We start from the raw sequence: 15,022 nt of genomic DNA on the forward strand, positions 1-15,022 counted from the left end.
GTTGGTGACACACGGCACAAGAGCCAACTTTACTGAGCTGAAATTTGCTGTAATCAACACGATTAGTAGGCTGAATAAAAATCTCTTTCCCTCTACTTTCTACTCAAGGGCGTCCACCCTGACCTCTGAACTTGGGCACAAGATGTCTGCCTCGTGCTCCACGGGGCGGTCCCTCGGGTGGCTTTCCTACGAGCCCTTTGATGGCGTCAGAGACACGAACCGGCAGGTGATGGCACTGTGGGCGCCTCAACAGTACAGGTCACTCCCTCCGGCGCTCCGGACACCCCGCGTCCCCGGCTGGGCGGCCACACCACACTGCTCGCTGGAAGCGTCTGTCCAGATGGGCCTGAGTCCCCATCTCTCTCAGGCGACACAGATGCCCCCACCCTGCCAGCTTTGTGCCCTAGCCGAATTAGACTCCGTGTCCTGGAAACAGGAGAAAAAAGTCACTGCTGATTTCTGAATGGCAGCTTTCTCGTGATACACATGATGGCCATACCTTGAACTTGGCATGGGGCCAAAGTCACTCCCCAGGAAATCATGACATAGACGGCTGTCCAGTCCCACGAGCAGTGTGTTTTCTCCCCTCAATCACCAGGGAGTAACTGAACACGGTACTTTTCTATTCTGTTTGATGTAGTGTGCCTTGGCAGGGGACCTGCGAGGTATGGCTGACAGACCAAAGCTGGTCTTACAAAATGTCAATGTTTGAGAGGTGACCGCTGCTTATGGAAGTCCTTGTTTTTTGTCTTTGTTTTCATTTTTGATTTCCCAGGTCCGGTTAAACTAACTAACCGAATACATAAATTTCTCCTCACTGTTGTCTATTCAAAATATATGTGCTCGCCTTCGTTAATCTGGAGAAAAGTGATCCAAACTGTGTTTTACTATCATCTTATCATCTCAAAGGAGAGCCGCCTGGGGGGGGGGGGCACAAGGCAGGTGACCAGGGGCGTCCTCGCTGTCAGCCGCGCTGCGCCCAGAGCTGGTCACTGATTCCCTTGGGTCTTGGCGAAGCCACACGTGTACCTGGTGGCCTATTTCCTATTCTGGGTGCTTAGTGCAAGCACGCTATCGGTTCTCCGTGTTAAGAGTATGAAACAGTAACAGGAAAGAAGAGGCCGTGAAACGATCAGCACGTCACACTCTTCCACACACACAGGCGTGCATGCGTTGTGTGCGTACCTTTAAAAAGGAAAACGACGCACATTATGATAGCGTGAGTCCACACCCGGCACGTTAACGGTGTAACTTGGAAGGTGCGAGCATAGGTTGGCTTTTCCTGCTGTATTTTCCTGATTTCCAACTTTAGGGCAGTGAGTAGATACTGTTTTTGCCGTAAGAAAAGAACTCATTTTAAATTTGGTGAAATTATAACATTTCAAAACATATGGGATGCCAGTAAATTCTACTTAAATGGGAATTTATACTCTTAAATGTATCAGGAAAGAAGGAAGCTATAAACCGATGATGTAAACACTCACCAGAAGAAGCTAGAAAAACAACAGCAAATTAAACACAATGAATGCAGAAGAAATATACATAAGAGCAGAAAATAAAGGAAGAAAATAATGCGGTAGAGAGACGTCAACAAGTTCAAACAGCTGGCAGGTCTGGCTGACGAGGGAAGGCAGATGAGTCACCAGCCAGGGCGTGACAGGTGTAGGTGACCGTGCACCTGCACCGTTTAAGTGAATAAAAAGACATTGAACAAGTCTATGCAACTAATTAATTTTATGACATGCAGGATCCTGAGAAAATGGACACATGAAGAAACAGAGAATTTTCTGTCTCTGTTTAAAAAATGGAACCTTTAGTTAAAAATAATCCTGTGGAAGCACTTCAGGTCTATGTGGATTCACCTGTTATTTCCATTCAGCATATAAGGAGAAAACGACACCCAACTTACATAGACGTTTCCAGAGAACAGACAGTGAGATCTGTCCTCACTCCAGACCCTGATGGGGACCTTCAGAGAGGGGCCAGCCGCGGGAAGTCCCTCCCATGACCCTACACGAAGCATTACTAAACAGATTCCAGGGAAACACGATAAAAACTTGTAGCAAAGCAGAAACGGTACTGGAACATTCTGAATCGGACACAGGACAGCTACGGAAAAGCCACAGTGAGCCCAGTGCGTGGGGTGGCGTCCTAGACGCCCTTTCTGAGGTCGGGAAGGGTGTGGGACGCCGCCTGCTGGAGATGCTGGTGGGGCGGTGAGGCGAGGAACTGCGTGCTGGAGCTGGGAGGGAAGGCGTAACAGAAGTGGCACACGCCCCGACAGACGGCGGTTGTGCAAACACAGAACACCCGTGGGACCGCGCAGATGGGCTGCCCTGCGCACGCGAGCACACAGCTCCACTGGGCGGGGGGGCGGATCCCTGCGCACCGGGGAAGCAAACAGCACACAACTGTGACGGCGAGCTAGGGCACGCAGACCGCGGTCTCACGACGGTACGGAGCTGGGGCAGGACGGCCACGCCGGGCCTCCACCCCTACGCCGTTCCCTGGTCTCCCTGCGGGAGACCGTGAAGCACCCAGGTGGAGGAGGGGCGCCCGCGCAGGGTGCAGACGGCAACTGCTGGGGTGATGCTCAGGCAGCCCTGCCCGCGTCTGTGCACGCACGCTGCTTCACGCTCCTAGATCGTAACGCCACCAGGCGGCAAAGAGTTCCTAACCTTCTGGAAGGTGAAGTGTGGGGCAGGGCACCTTCTGTAGGAGCTGATACAGGAAAACAACACAGCTTATTTAAATGCCGTATTTAAAACCTAGACGGGGGGGGGGGGGGGGGGGGGGAGGGCGAGTGGGGGGAGGGGGGCGAGCGGGGGGAGGGGGGCGAGCGGGGGGAGGGGGGGCGCGCCTGGGGAGCTCAGTCCGTTGAGCGTCCAACCCTTGATCTCGGCTCAGGTCGTGATCTCACGGTTCGTGGGGTCAAGCCCCGAGTTTGGCTCTGCACTGACGGTGCAGAACCTGCTTGGGGTTCTCTTTCTCCTTCTCTCTGCCCCTCCTCCACGCGTTCTCTCTCTCTCTCTCTCCCTCTCGCTTAAACATAAACATTGAAAGGCAAAACAAACGACAACCTGTACAGCTACACAGATTGTGAGAGCTACCACACCCAGGCACACATATTTGGCGACTGAGAAGAAAAGACGTTTGTGAGTAACTTTCACGTAGGAGATGGAGGAAAATTTCCTTGGGGGTTGGAGTTAAAAAACACCATCAGCAGGGGCGCCTGGGTGGCTCAGTCGGCTGAGCGTCGGACTCTTGATTTCGGCTCAGGTCATGATCTCACGTTCGTGGGTTCCAGCCCCGCCCTGGGCTCCGTGCTGACAGCTCAGAGCCTGCTTCAGATTCTCTCTCTCTCCCTCTCGCTCTGTTCCTCCCCCATTTGTGCTCTCTCTCTCTCAAAGCAGATAAATTAAAAAAAACAAACACCACCAGCGAAATGCAAACTCTTGGACACGCAGGGGCAGTCATGACTCAGATGAAGGAAATCAGATAAGGCCTCGGAGTCATGTCTCCAGTGTAACCTACAGAGAGGCCTTCTCAGTGTGCCCTGCCAGGGGCACGGGACAGACGCAGCCTGTCTTTACCACCCTGCCTGGCTTCCTGCCAGGGCAGAAAGCATCTCCTAGACAAAGCTGCATTTCCATCTTGGCGGAAAGACACCTAACACACGGCTTACACACCTCATGGTTTCATCAGAGCCCCTTTGCTGGGCTGACCGTGATGATGTCCTCAGTGTTAGCAGAGAACAGTGGACAGTAAGACTATTTGGCACTAAGACACCGAAGGCTTGTGGCAGTTAAATTTTAAATTAGTCTGTGGTAGCTGCCTTCTCCTCTAAACGATGAGTTTCCCGAAACAAGAACTGACATAAATTGCATGTAGAATCCTAACAGCCTCTGGCTTGGGATTTAAATATGTATGCGTTTTAAAGTTTATCATTGGGAGAGAGAGCACGAGTGAGTGGGGGAGGGGCAGAGAGAGGGCACACAGAGGAGGGGGTGCAGGCAGGACAGGCCACGCCTGGGCGGGGACGCGAGCTCCCGGGGGACGCCGGCCAGGGCAGCTGATAGAAGGAAGCCCCTTTTGCTCATGGTGGCCACTCACTCTGTGACGCGTTAGGGCCACCCCACCCCGCACCTCGAGCTTGACCTCTTGATCTCTCGACCCCTGTCCTCAGGCTGTCACAGCTCCGTCACCTGAAGTGCTTGTGCCTTGGGGCACCGGGGCCCATGGCCTGGCCCCACCTGCCCGCTGTGTTGGGGGGTGTCCACGGCTGAGCGCCCCTCGGCCCTACACAGGCCCTTCCTCAGGCGGCCTCCCCAACCCTGTGGACCAGACAGGGCTCTTGTGTGCCTTCACTGGACGTCACAGGCCCCTGGATGCTGTGGTCCCCACAGCATCCTGCCAAGGGGAATGTCCACTGTACTGCAGGCTGGGCACTCGGTGAACGGCCAGCGTGACCGGATTTTTTATTTTACTTCAGTGACACGTAATGTACTCGTGGAGGCCACACTGGGCCTGTTCACCCTGAAACCCTGGCACTGGACGCCGGCCAAAGGGAGGGCTCTGCGGCTGTTGCCGTACCAAGTAAGAGACTGTCTCTGTGTCTGTCTCTATCTCTCTGTGTCTCCGTCTCTGTGTCCGTCTCTCTTCTATGTCTCTGTGTCTCTGTGTCTGTCTCTATCTTTGTCTCCCTCTGTCTCTGTATCTGTGTCCCTGTGTCTCTGCCTCTGTGCCTGTCTCTGTGCCCCTGTGTCTCTGTCTCAGGACCCTTGCACTGCCCCGAACGTGACAACTGCACACGCGGGCTCCCATGTTACACCTGTAAGCGGCTCCCATGCACGGCGACCTCCCGGGCTTCCAAGGATGATGGATGGAGGTGAAGGGAAGGGGCAGAAAGAAAAGAGGCCTCATAGCCCCAAGCTCCTGTTTTATTTTTATTCCTTTCTCGGTTTGCTGAGGCGCAACCGACACACAAAAATCGCATCACGGAAGGCACGCCACGGCCCGATTCAAGGCGCCCACACCGCACAGGGCAGGCCTGTCCCAGCGCAGGGCCCTGGGCACACCGGCCCCACATTCTCGCCCAGCCTGTGCTCTAGCGCGTCCCACCAGTCGCCCGAGCGCCTGGGTGTCCACCGCGGGCCCCAAATCCCGCCACGTGTCACTTCTCTTGCAGGCATAACGCCAGCACCGGCCCCTGGCAGGAGGCGATCAGGAGTACGCTGTACCAACCGGACATCGAGGCAGATGAGCGCTGAGCACGAGGAGCATAAAGGTTAGGACCTCTGCTGCCATCACCCCCGGAGGACGGGTGCGGCCCCCACGTGGCCCGCCCTGGGGACCCAGGAGCGGTGTGGATGGAGGCGGGAGGACCGAGGTCTGCCCCCTGGTCTGCAGGGCCTTCTGAGCTGCGCACAGGGCCACCATCAGCCCTGTGATGCAGGGCTGGCCCCTCTTCCTGCCTCCTAGCTGGCCAGCACGGTCCAAGGGTCCATCCAGGCCCTCAAGAACAAGGCCACCGCCCCCCAGTCTGGCCGACAGGCTCCAGTCGTCACACAGTGGGGACAGTCCGTCACAGACTCCTGGTGTGAGCGTCCCCCGGGGCTCAGGCTGGTGGAGGAACGCCCACGCAGGGCTCAGCGGAGGGAGGTCACAACAAGGACCCGGCGAGAAGACTCTCGACTCCGCAGCTTATCACGCTGTTCCATTCTTTAAAGGTCCCTGCCCTCAAAACAAGGTTCTTTTACAATGGAAAGTACATCAATGCTCATCTTCTACCTACGTCGCCCACCTCGACCTCGTGTTTCACAAGACAATCTGAGGTGCAGCTCCTCGAAGTGACTTTCTCCAAACGTGCTGCTCCATGGATTCTAGAACGTTCCATCTTCATGGGCCCACTACATGCCTACCATCTTGCCTTCTTCAAACCCTCACCCACAATTAAAGCTATAGGAACATTTACATTAGGGAACCAGTGGCTTGACTATTTATACTCTGAGAAGCACACTAATGTTGAAAAGCTGCCATCCCCAAAACATACCTTTCAGACATGCTAATTTTAAAAATAATCACAATTGGTCCGAATTCTTGCAGCTACTATTTGGTACCAACATCCTGATGAACTGCTGTAATAGAAATAGATACTAAAAATAGCCATAGTCTCCAGATTATTCCAGTTCTCACAGCGTATCATGTTGCATCGGGCTAAATGCTTGAAAAGGGCTAAATATTGTAAAGGAAATGTGAGTTTTATTCTAGACTCAAAGCTAAGGCTACAAACACTTGTGATAATTACCCTTCAGCGGTCAATGTCCCTAAGCGCTAAGTGCCAAGCAGTGAGCTTATAGTTAGTGCTCAACGACCCCGTTTACATCAAAGTCATTGTGAAGATATAGAGGTATGAGCGGCTTCTGGTCACTTTCATACTCTGGGTGCCTAAAACTCAGGACAGTATTGGGTAGTAATCTGTGCCGGTTGCACACGCCCAGCCAGGTGAGAACGGGGGGTGTGGGAGGGGAATGCTGGGAGAACCAGGGAGGGACGGGTTCACAGCCCAGCAGGCATCTTGGGCAAAGGGGACTGTAAGAGTTCCCTGTAACTTTAAAAACGGATTCTCTCTCTCTGTTATATTGGTTCTGGGTATCTAGAGCAGAAACTTCCAAAGGGGGGGGGCGGTGGTGGGGGAAGCAGCCGTGACAGCTGGAACAGGGCAGAGTTCTGCCTGAGCTTCAATTGGGTCCCAATGTATAATTTAGCTTTTAATTCCAAATAAAATTGAAAGAACGCACGAGACCTGCATGTCACAGAAAGGGCGGCTGGCTAAAACACCAGTCCAGATAATAAATATTTCATGACTCTAAGTCTGTATGCCTATGGCCAGCTGATGAACTTTGCTCTGATAAGCAACGATGTTCTCATCTGTTGCCACTATATAAGTATCGACTTTGACTTTGCAAGAACGTAACAAACACGTGGTCAACGTACACATTTAATAATCTTCAGCCTCATTACTTCCTGTGTTCTTTCCTGAATCAGGTTTTCACACTGAAAAGATCTCCAAATTTTCTAGGTTAGTTTCCAACAGGCTTAAATTCTATGTTTTCAGAAAATGAAACTACTTTTCATGTCCATTTATTGGGTCTTGAAAACTGAGGAACAGGTGCTTAGTGGACGGATGGCCTCACCCACAAAAAGATTCGGATACATTCTTCTCTAAACAATTCACATTAGTTCCCTATGATAACTTTCAATAAAATGACCAATAAAATGGTGAAAATTTCAAAGTAAAAAGATAAATGGTTTAATACACAAAATGCTACATCCTTAAATAAAAGGTTAAAACCAACACGATTCACTGAAGTTACAATTAGGTGAAGGGGGATTTTTGAAGGATGGGAAGTCAGGAAAGTGATGAAAACATAAATAAGGAAAAGACACCTCAATTTTCAGTAAATACAAAGTGATAAAAGGTTTCCATGGACTGAATATATTCTCCAAGAACAGAACGGGGAGGGGGTGGGGAGTCACAGGCCGAGCAGGCAGGCGTGTGCCGGGCACGTGGTCCCTGCCACAGGTTCCGCCGGGCTGCAAGCTGTGGGCTCACTGGGCACCTGCCTTCCACCCCCAGGACACTCAGCCGGGGCTGCAGGGCCAGCGGGCTCCAGGCCAAAGCCCGGGTGTGCACTGACAGCCTGTGTGCGTCCACACAGGGCACTGGGTGTGGAAGGGCCCGTGTGGACACACCAACCCTCTCCCGACTCAGCCCCTCACACATCCACCCGACGGTGGATGGGGTCACCGTCCATCCTTGTCCACCAGACTCCGCACCGGCGGCTTCTGAACGCACGTCCGCAGACTCGCTCAGTGCCTGGTCTCAGCCCTCGTGTGAACCTGTTCTCTGAAGACAGAAGCTTCCAGGGGGCTGACTGGTCATGAGGTGCCAAGCGTGAGGACTTTGCTCCCAGGACACGCATCCTTCTCCCGCCTCGTTCCCTGAAGCCAACAGGACTCTCTGCCCCGGCAGCCCGTGGAGGCCAGGTCTTGTGTTGCGTCCTGTGCCCATTTTACAATGGCAGACAGCGGTCCCTGCGGGGAGACTGAACTAGCCCACCCCATGTTGTCAGCTGACCGCTTACACCCAGCACGGCTGCCGGGCTCGGGGATGGTTTCGCCCAAGGAAACATATCCTGTTTGCTTCCTAAGGGTAACGTCTTGATGCAACTTAGCTCGCAAATCTCATACGACCCAGACACGGTTCGCTTCTCTTGAAAAAGAGTCACGCACGTTAGTAATTAGATCTGATATGCAGGCAACATAAGCGATATAAGCATCGTTTTAGGTGTCAGCATTTCCAGAATAACCTGTGGCCTGTGTCCACTGGGCAATGACTACACGTAAATGAACGTCATCATTTTTCCGAGAAGGACAGAATGTAGCTGCTGGCCGCATTATGTGCAGAGCTCTGAGTAAAGTACAATGAAAAAAAATGGTGAAATGATAAATTTGACCCTTTACAACATTTTTCACATCAACATACCAGGCCTTTTTATGGCTCTTCATTCCCTGTGCCCAAAACTAACTTATTTCCTGCTTATGAGCCAGCCTTCTCTTACTGCTGAGTCCAGGCTCAGACCTGTGACCCCAGGGCTCTCCTCCCACTAACGACATCGGCAAGTGAGGACAAAACTCGTCACAGGCTCTACTCCACTTACTAGGCCGAGGGCCCTACACGCGAGAGGGTTGTGTTTCGGCCACGCTTGTCTCTCTGTGTCTGATGTTCCAGGTTCTCAGCAAACAGTTCGTGTTTCAGATCCTGCCTCGAGGAGGAAGTAAGGAGACTGGGGAGGCCAGATCTCCTTGCGCCCTCCAAGTCAAAAGCAAAAGTCGTGATTTCTCTTATGAATCCACTGTCTTTTGGAGCCCAAAGTATCGTGGCCTGTGGTCCACTTTGATCCCACACCAGGAAGGTGCTCTCTTGTCCGGGGTTTCTCTCTCTCCATCAGAGTGATTAGGGTGGATTTGGGAGGAGATCTGGGTCTCCTTAACTGCTTACTAAGGGGTTCCTTGGGTTACCAGCTAGTGTGTCTCAGGGTCCAGATGGCTGGGACACTCTCAGAGACGCCACCCAAAGACGGACGAGAGCACCCGGGGGAAGGGGGTGGGGCGTCTCCACACTGTCCTCCGCGCTGCGGGGGGTGGAGCCATCACTGGCTCTTCTGCGGCCACCTGCTCCTTCACAAGCCCCCGTTTGGGGCAAACTCGTGTTTCCTGAGGGTCCGAGGACGCTGAGATTGAGAGTGGACAGGCGTGGGAATATAATGGGACCTCCGTTCAGAATTCATGGGGTCCTCGTGCTGCCTTGTTGTTTCAGGGCACGGCAGAGCTATGGAAATCCTTAATTCCAAAAGACCACTTTTCTTTAACCTTTTCTTTATTTCTGAGAAAGTGTAAGCGGAGGAGGGGCAGAGAGAGGGGGCAGAGGGTCTGAAGCAGGCTCTGTGCCGACAGCAGTGAGTGAGCCTGACGTGGGGTTTGAACTCACGGCCTGCGAGATTATGACCTGGGCTGAAGTCTGCAACAACCACACACACTTGTCCCCGTTTACTGTTCATTCCCGATCTCCTGAATAATTTAGAAGAAGGTGTCAACTGCTCTTAGGAAGGGTTTGTGAAGTCCCCCGTGAAACCAAATTTGTGTCCGTGTAGACACGGGAGAGTGCAGTGACCTGGGGGCTGGTGCTACAGGAAGGTCCCAGGCTGCCACCCGAGAGAACGTGGTCTGTCTGCACCTCACTTCCCTGAAGCCTCAGGAAACCTCTCGACAGTGCTCAGCACCATCTGCCGTGTGCGGACAGGCTAGGCAGTGGGGTGGGGACCCTGCCGTCCACAGCTGGGCCGGGCGGGGGACCAGCTGTCAGTCTACAGGGACCGCGTGCTGAGTGAAGGGTGGCCCCACGGGGCTCAGCCCGGTGCTGCCTCGTGTTTCCTTCGCTCCCTGCTCTCCGACGTCACGCTGTCCGTCTGGCTGATGCTGGTCTCCCCAGAATACACTGTCTGCTGAACAGTCTGCCCCCTGTCCACCGGTATCACGTGTTATGCTGGCACACCCCCTCACTGGTGGCTCCCAGACGCTGCTTCAGAGTTAAAAGTATTTCCATGGCTACTCGTCATCTGTTATTACTTTACAGGACAGTCAATTCAAGCAAATACAAGTGCACTAACGTTTCAAAGTGGCAGAGTCTTCAGAGAACCGTCTAGTTCAAACCCCTCATTACACAGATGAGAGAAACGTGACCCCCACGGTCAGGAGGCCGGTCGGGTGGCTGAGAGGGCTGGCGAACTCGGGCCTCAGACCCCCCGCACGTCCCTCTTCCTGGCACCTCCCGCACTGGCGGCCAAACACCCCAGCTTCGCCTGCTGCCGCTATCGAAGCTCTGTGCACAGACAGGCCTGGGATCCCGGCCCCGAGGGAGACGGGGCCCGTGCGAGGCCCTGACCGGGAACGCAGCACAAACCCTCCTTTTGGCCGTGGACTTGTGACCTCGTGCATGGAGAACTCCGCAAGCCCTCTTGGTAGAGGCTGTGGGCTTGGTAGAGGTGAGGATGCCGCAGCCCGGACACCCGGCGTGGCCCAGAGGCGTGGCCCAGAGGCGTGGCTGTCCTCTGGAAACTTCGGCATGCACTGGTGGGGCCGGTGCTTGGGCTTCTGATGGGACTCACGTGGTCCTGCTCACCGTCACTGCACGCCCTGTGTCTGTCCTTGCCTGCCGCATGGGGTGTGACCGTCCTCTTCTCAAACAGCCCGGACTCCTCTCCTGTCAGAGCTGCAATCCGTGCCCATTACCCGCCTGTCCCATTTCTCCCAACCCCTCCCCGGTGCTCTCTTTCTAGGACTTGGCCTTCTGTTTGTTTAGGTTCCACACATAAGGGATGCCATGTGGGATTTCACGTTCTCCCTCAGACGTGGCTCACTCGCCTCCACGTCCATGCATGTGGTCACAAATGGCAGGATTTCCTTCTTTCTCCTGCTGATCAACATCTAGTGTACGTTCACACGACGGCGACTTCGTCCACCCAGCCTTCCACAGACACGAGGGGCTGTTTCCACGTGTCGCTTTTGCAGTGAACACGCGGACAGGTTTCTCTCGGTGACCTTGTTTCCACTCCCTGAGGTTCTGCGCCCACAAGTGGAATTGCTGGGTCGTACGTGGCTCTTCGAATCGTGTGAGGAGCCTCCACGCTGCTCTCCAGAGCGGCCGCACCAGTTCGCGTTCCCACCATCAGCAAGAAGCCTCCCCTTTCTCCGCACCCTGGCCGACCTCTGTTGTTCCCGGAGTTGCTAACTGTAGCCACTCTGACAGGTGTGAGGTGGGGTCTCCTTGTGGCTTTGATTTGTGTTTTCCTGATGAGGAGTGATGCTGAGCATCCTGTCATGGGTCCGTTGCATCTGGAGGCCTTCTTTGGAAGAGTGTCTAAATGTCTATTCATGTCTTCTGCCCGTTGTTTAATCAGATTTTTCGTTTCTGGGCTACTGTTGTGTAAATTCTTTATATATTTGGGATATTAACCCCTTATTGGACACAGGCTTTGCAAATATTTTTCCCATTCCCTCCGCTGCCTTTTTGTTTTGTTAGTGGTTTCCTTAACTGTGCAGAAGGTTCTTATCTTGGTATAGTCCAGATAGTTTATGTTTTGCTTTTATTGACTCTGCTTGGTGTCAAATCCAAAAAATCACTGACAAGAACTATGTCAAAGAGCTTCCCCCCATGTTTTCTTCTAGCATTTTCATGGTTTCAGACCTCATATTTAGGTCTTTAATCCATATTGAATTTATTTTTGCGTATGGTGTAAGAAAGGGGTCCAGTTTTCCCAACACCATCTGTCGAAGAGATGGTCTTTTCCCCATTTGTGTATTCTTGCCTGTCTTGTTGCAGATTCACTGACCATTAAGCTGGTTGATTTCTGGGCTCTTTGTTCCGTTCCACTGATCTACGTGTCTGTTTTGTGGCAGTACCGCACTGACTCGACTATCACAGCTTTGTAATAGAACTTGAAACTTGGAATTGTGTTGCTTCCAGCTTTCTTCTTCTTTCTCAGCATCGCTTTGGCTCTTCAGGGTATTTTGTGTTGCATATGGATTTTAGGATCGTTTGTTCTATTTCTTTGAAAAATGCCATTGGGAATTTGATAGGGTTGACACTGACTCTGTGGACCGCTTTGGGCAGTACGGACGCTTTAACAATATTAATCTTCCAGCCCATGCGCGTGGAGGTCTCTCCATTTGTCTTCAGTTTCTTTCATCAGTGTTTTATCAGGCCTTTCACTTCCTTGGTTAAGTTTATTCCCAGATATTTTATTCTGTTTGATGCAGGTGTACATGGGACTGTTTCCCTGACTACTTCTAACAGTTTGTCGTCAATGTATAGAAACGAAACTTATTTCTGTATACTGACTATGTATCCTACATCCTTACTGAATTTATCAGTTCCAACAATTTTTTTGTGGAGCCTTTAGGATTTCTTCTATGTAATATCATGTCATCTGCAAATAGTGAGTTTCGCTTCTTCCTTGCCAATCTGGATGCCTTCTATTCCTTCCTCTTGCCGACTGATCTAGCCAGGACTTCCCATGCTGTGTTGAGTACATGTGGTGTGAGAACAGATGTCCTTGTCTGAAATAATGTCCTACCTTCTTTTCTCAGGGTCTCCTTCTATAACGTTTATTAGGTGAATAACTATTAATCAATATCTAATAAAAGTATTTACAATTCATTCTATTACTACAATGCATTCACTTGAAGCTAAAGTAGAAATCTACATATTTCTCTAATCCAAATTTCTTATGAGTATATGCCAATGATGGCTGGAAAGTCAGTGGCTCTACTTTAAGAAAATTAAGGGCAAACAGAACAAACGTGGCTGAAGAGGTGAACTGAGTGCATCAGCACATGATTTCAAAATAATACTCTGACATCTTGTGCCACGGGGCCCATGACCAAACATTCATCAGGTTTGTGCTGGCTCACTTCACTGAGGAGGGACCCAGAGCATCAGGTGCGTTGGTAAGACAGCAGAGGAACACAACGTGAGCTCGCACAAGAGCTCCAGCCTCTCAGGGGCCCAAGGATGCACGAAAGCCTTCCGGGGGCTGGCAGCTCGTTCCACCTCACGTCTGGTGAGGGTGCTCAGGTCGTCAGCAGAGCGACCCCACCTCCACTGACCCTCCCAGCCACCTGACACACCCTCAAGCAGGTGGGACGGGGCCCCCGGTCAGCAGGTTTTGGCCAAGTGCCTTCCTAGGCCTCCCCCTGGCCTCCATCTGCATTTGGTAAAAACTGCACTTGGTTGTCAAACAAGGTGGGGCGCTGGGCTACGTGCTACAGTGACGCCCTCGGAGGCCTCAAGGAAGCCAGGGGGTGGGGGTTCCCTCAGCCCAGACACAGGCGACAAGTCTGAAGCCACCTGCCAATACACGGAAGGGACAGATGCCTGGCTCACAGTGAGTCTGTAGGGAACCGTGCAGTTAGCTCCTGCTTCCAAAAGCCACGAGGTCAGTATTTCCTTTCGTGCATGTTATTAGAATAATGATCACAAGACTTAATGTTAACGACTTTGCAGATTCATCTGAACAAAACCACGTCCATATGGCCGAAACCACTGGTGATTATGGACTCGGAGAGCAGACTTTCCTCACGGGCAGTTTCTATAAGTAATTACTGCTCTCACCTCCCAACGTTGACTAAAGACTCAAGTCCGGGCTCCGATATCGCGGGGAACAAAAGCTGGCTGTGCTTATGTTGGCGCAATTTTTCAGTAAACCCACTTTAACTGGCACACAAGTCCGGGCTTTTACCGCCATGAGGCAAGTGAGGGAAGTGAGTCCAGAGGACAGAAGGATCCCTCGCACAGGACGTGGTGCTGCAGACCTGGGGCCCTTTCCCCTGAGGCCCCAGCTGTCCTGAGGCTGGGGAAGGTGTCCTCAGCATTGGGACAGCGACACAAACAACCAAGAACAGGACAGCGGGCCACTCCACAGGTACTGGACACGGCGGGCCGCTCCAGGGGTAACGGGACACGGCGGGCCGCTCCAGGCGAAACGGGACACGGCGGGCCGCTCCAGGGGTAACGGGACACGGCGGGCCGCTCCAGGCGAAACGGGACACGGCGGGCCGCTCCAGGGGTAACGGGGCACGGCGGGATGCTCCAGGGGTAATGGGGCACGGCGGGCTGCTCCAGGGATAACGGGGCATGGTGGGACGCTCCAGGGGTAATGGGGCACGGCGGGCTGCTCCAGGGATAACGGGGCATGGTGGGACGCTCCAGGGGTAATGGGGCACGGCGGGATGCTCCAGGGGTAACGGGGCACGGCGGGCTGCTCCAGGGGTAACGGGGCACGGCGGGCTGCTCCAGGGATAACGGGGCATGGCGGGACGCTCCAGGGGTAACGGGGCACGGCGGGCTGCTCCAGGGGTAACGGGGCACGGTGGGCTGCTCCAGGGGTAACGGGGCATGGCGGGACGCTCCAGGGGTAACGGGGCACGGCGGGCTGCTCCAGGGATAACGGGGCATGGCGGGATGCTCCAGGGGTAACGGGGCACGGCGGGCCGCTCCAGGGGTAATGGACACGGCGGGCCGCTCCAGGGGTAACGGGGCACGGCGGGCCGCTCCAGGGGTAACGGGGCACGGCGGGCCGCTCCAGGGGTAACGGGGCACGGCGGGCCGCTCCAGGGGTAACGGGGCACGGTGGGACGCTCCAGGGGTAATGGGGCACGGCGGGCCGCTCCAGGGGTAATGGACACGGCGGGCCGCTCCAGGGGTAACGGGACACGGCGAGCCGCTCCAGGAGAAACGGGACACGGCGGGCCGCTCCAGGGGTAATGGGACACGGCGGGCCGCTCCAGGCGAAACGGGACACGGCGGGCCGCTCCAGGGGTAACGGGGCACGGCGGGATGCTCCAGGGGTAATGGGGCACGGTGGGCTGCTCCAGGGATAACGGGGCATGGTGGGACGCT

General features: G+C 53.8%; 1 protein-coding gene across 1 annotated transcript in view; it reads right to left on the reverse strand.

Annotated features, from left to right (window-relative positions):
- Positions 1-15,022, reverse strand: part of ERICH1 (glutamate rich 1) — a 56,426-nt gene that overhangs the window by 8,622 nt on the left and 32,782 nt on the right. The gene's annotated exons all lie outside the window — the stretch shown is intronic.

Source organism: Leopardus geoffroyi, chromosome B1 (assembly GCF_018350155.1).
Source record: "Leopardus geoffroyi isolate Oge1 chromosome B1, O.geoffroyi_Oge1_pat1.0, whole genome shotgun sequence".
In the NCBI taxonomy this organism is placed as follows: domain Eukaryota; kingdom Metazoa; phylum Chordata; class Mammalia; order Carnivora; family Felidae; genus Leopardus; species Leopardus geoffroyi.